Source organism: Propithecus coquereli, unplaced genomic scaffold (assembly GCF_000956105.1).
Source record: "Propithecus coquereli isolate 6110/MARCELLA unplaced genomic scaffold, Pcoq_1.0 Scaffold467, whole genome shotgun sequence".
In the NCBI taxonomy this organism is placed as follows: domain Eukaryota; kingdom Metazoa; phylum Chordata; class Mammalia; order Primates; family Indriidae; genus Propithecus; species Propithecus coquereli.
In genome coordinates, this window is record NW_012150474.1 from 434,749 (window position 1) to 437,860 (window position 3,112).

Genomic DNA, 3,112 nt, shown 5'->3' on the forward strand with positions numbered 1-3,112 from the left:
TTCTAATCCAGGGCTTTGAATGTTAAGCCAGTTACTGTTTAATAGCAGGAGGATGGTCAGCAGCCCCGCTTTGCCAGGGACAAAAGTCTGGTGTGCACAAGGACTGGGTGTGCACAGCCAAACTCTGGCCAGTGGGGAATGCGGCCCTCCCAGGACTGAAACCCTAGCCTGGTAGCTCATCCCACATGTCTGGGATTCGGGGGTCCCCCGGTGAGGAAAAGTGGGGATGCACCTGGCTCCAGAGGACGCCTTGGATGGCGGGTCTACCACTGGCCAACTGTCCGTGCCATCTGTGGGAGGACAAATGTCCTGGCCAGAGGCCACTCAAGATACCGCATTCCCCTAACCCTAAATTGACCTTTACATATAGACAGACAAGTGTATTTAAGTCATGGAGACGGTCTCGTAGTTTTCACGTTCTGTCCGTAAAAGTCACGCAGAACGAGGGACACAGGTCACCGCCACAATGACCATGCAGACTTCGCCCCGTCTGTGATGTGTAAACGTTCATGCCAACAACTGTTGCTAGAAACATCTCTTAGGGACCCCCTCCCATGACTTTGGATTTAGGGGGCTCCGTTGGGTCCCCCAGAAGCTCAACAAAATAAATATAGACCCACGATGCTTTCTTGGTAGAATTTTATGTATTCAAAATCTCTCAGGAGGCGGTGAAAAATAAGAAGGAAATCTGTGTGTTTTGATGCACAATTTTTAAAAATTAGTATTTTTTTTTGTTATGGTACTATATAGAGAGAAACATAAAATGTGTCATTTTAACTGTCTTTAAGTGTACGGTTCAGTTTTAATGCACCATTCTGAGGAATTGCACTCGTCTTGTGTAAAATTGTTGCACTTCTCTCGTAAAATTGTTGCACTTCTCTCGTAAAATTGTTGCACTCGTCTTGTGTAAAACTATTGCGCTCGTCTTCCGTAAAATTCCCTATTTTTTGTTCTCTTCCCATCGTTATAAAAAAGAGAGGAAAACTGAGATGACTACAGATTCTGCAAGAACACGAGCTCTGCTCTTCTCTCACCCTTGGATCGGAGACCCGGGTCCCCGGGGAGCAGAAATTAACGGGGAGAGGTGGCGGGAAGTGGGCCAGACACAGGGGACATTTCCACAACCGCGCATCAGAAATAGTTACCCTTTTCTGAAAGGCGGTCATTCCTGGAGCGGAATTATTAAAGTCCTGCAGTGTGAGGAGAAAATCCTGTTTGCTCAAGCTGTGATGCAGTGCGGGCGTTACTCAACCCGGCTTTATTCTGAGTCATTCATTTTCCTCCTGCAGGTGAGCCCCCCGCCCCGGATCCCACAGTGTCTCTGAGAATCGTTGCTCCAGCAAAGATGGAAGAAAAGAGCCCCGGTAGGTGAGGACGGAAACGGGGTTTGGAATTTGAGGATCGGATACACATGAAGGTCGCTGTTGGAGGAGGGTATCGTGTCGACAGAGCAGGTGAGGGGTGAAGAACAGGGTGTGGTCCGAACCTACAAGGCGAGACCCATCACCTCTGGCTGGACCGGGAGGAGGTCAGCTTTGGATCTGGGGGTGTCTGCAAACAGGCAGAGCCCAGGGCAGGGGGCTGGTTGAGCCTGGGAGTAAGGTGGTTTGGGTGCCTGTTGCCCCCTGGAATGCAAACACAGAACAGCCTCTGTGCTCCCCACTGGGGTGCCTGAGGGCAGGAAGACACGGCAGGCCGAGGGGGGGGGTCTTGCATTTGAGATAAGGGGGTGCAGAAACGGTCTAGGTGGATGTGCACAACCACAGCCCAGAGCAGCTAAGCGGAGCCCTCGAGAGATTCCAGCAAGGCCTGGGGGGTGACGTGCAGAGAACTGAGTCTTCCTCGATCCCCTCCCCGGACCCTTGGGACCACGTGAGAACCCCTCACTCTGCACGCTGGACTCAATCCTGGGGTGCTCACAGTCAGGAGGTGGGCAGGAGGGTGGACTGTCCGACGTCACCGTGAATTAATTGCATGAGAATTAATCGCTGCTCTTTCCGGAATTGGGTCTGACACAGTCTCAGCCTCAGCCCCACTGGCATTCGGGGCGGGATGACTCTGTGTGTGGGGGGGCGTCCCGTGCACGTGGGGAGCAGAGCAGCGTCCCTGGGCCCCACCTACCAGATGCCAGCAACTCCCAACACCTAACGGTCACAACCGAAAATGTCTCCCGACACTGCCAAGTGCCCCTTGGGGGGTGATTTGTCTCTGGTTGCAAAGCGCCGCTGCAGACAGAGACAGAGAGGTTAGACAGTCATACATCTATGAGCTGGAGTACCAGGTGCCACGTGGCCTCCTCTCGGGCGTGGGTGGGGCCAGAACTGGGGCCGAGCTCCAGGACGCGGTGCCCTCTGGAGTCCGGCGCTGGTGGGGACAGCTGTGGACGTGCCCCGGGCCATTTGCACACCCGTCCAGCCACGCACGAGCCTCCACGCCCGGTGCCGGGTCCCCGCAGAAGGAACCTGAGCTCCCAAATATGGCTTTCCAGATTCCTCCTCTGTGCAAACCACCTGGGACGGGTCTGTGTGGTTCGCAGCCACGGTGCTGCCGGGTGGGCCGCCGCCACGCCCCCCGTGGGGTCCCTGGACTCACGCCTGGAGGAGAGACGGGAGCCCAGGGGAGCTCACCTGCCCGTGAGGCGCAGGGGGATGGGGGTTCAGCACCTGGGAGAGCATCTTATCACCTGCGCTGAGGACAGCTGCCGACAGACGGAGCCGCCGTGTGTCTCTGTTCTGACACCAGCTTGAAGTTTAGGGGTCCCCAAATCACCCTCACTCTGACACCAGCTGCAAGTTGGGGTTCCCAAATGACTCTCACTCTGACACCAGTCGCAAGCTTGGGGGTCCCCAAATCACCCCGAAATGATTTACTGGAAGGACTCAGAACTCTCTGAAAGTTCTTATACTTGGAGCTTGAACTCGGGTGTCCCTCCGCCCCCCGTGGCCCTGTGCGGACAGCGCCCCTGCTCCTGCCTTATGTGTGACGTGGGGTGTTCTTCACCGAAGATGCCCGCATCGGCCTGGGCCCACACTGTGTGTTGAGGGCTGGCCACATAGCGTTAGGGTTGCCCTAACCCTAACGCCCCAGAGGTCAAGCCGATGCCCCGTGCCCC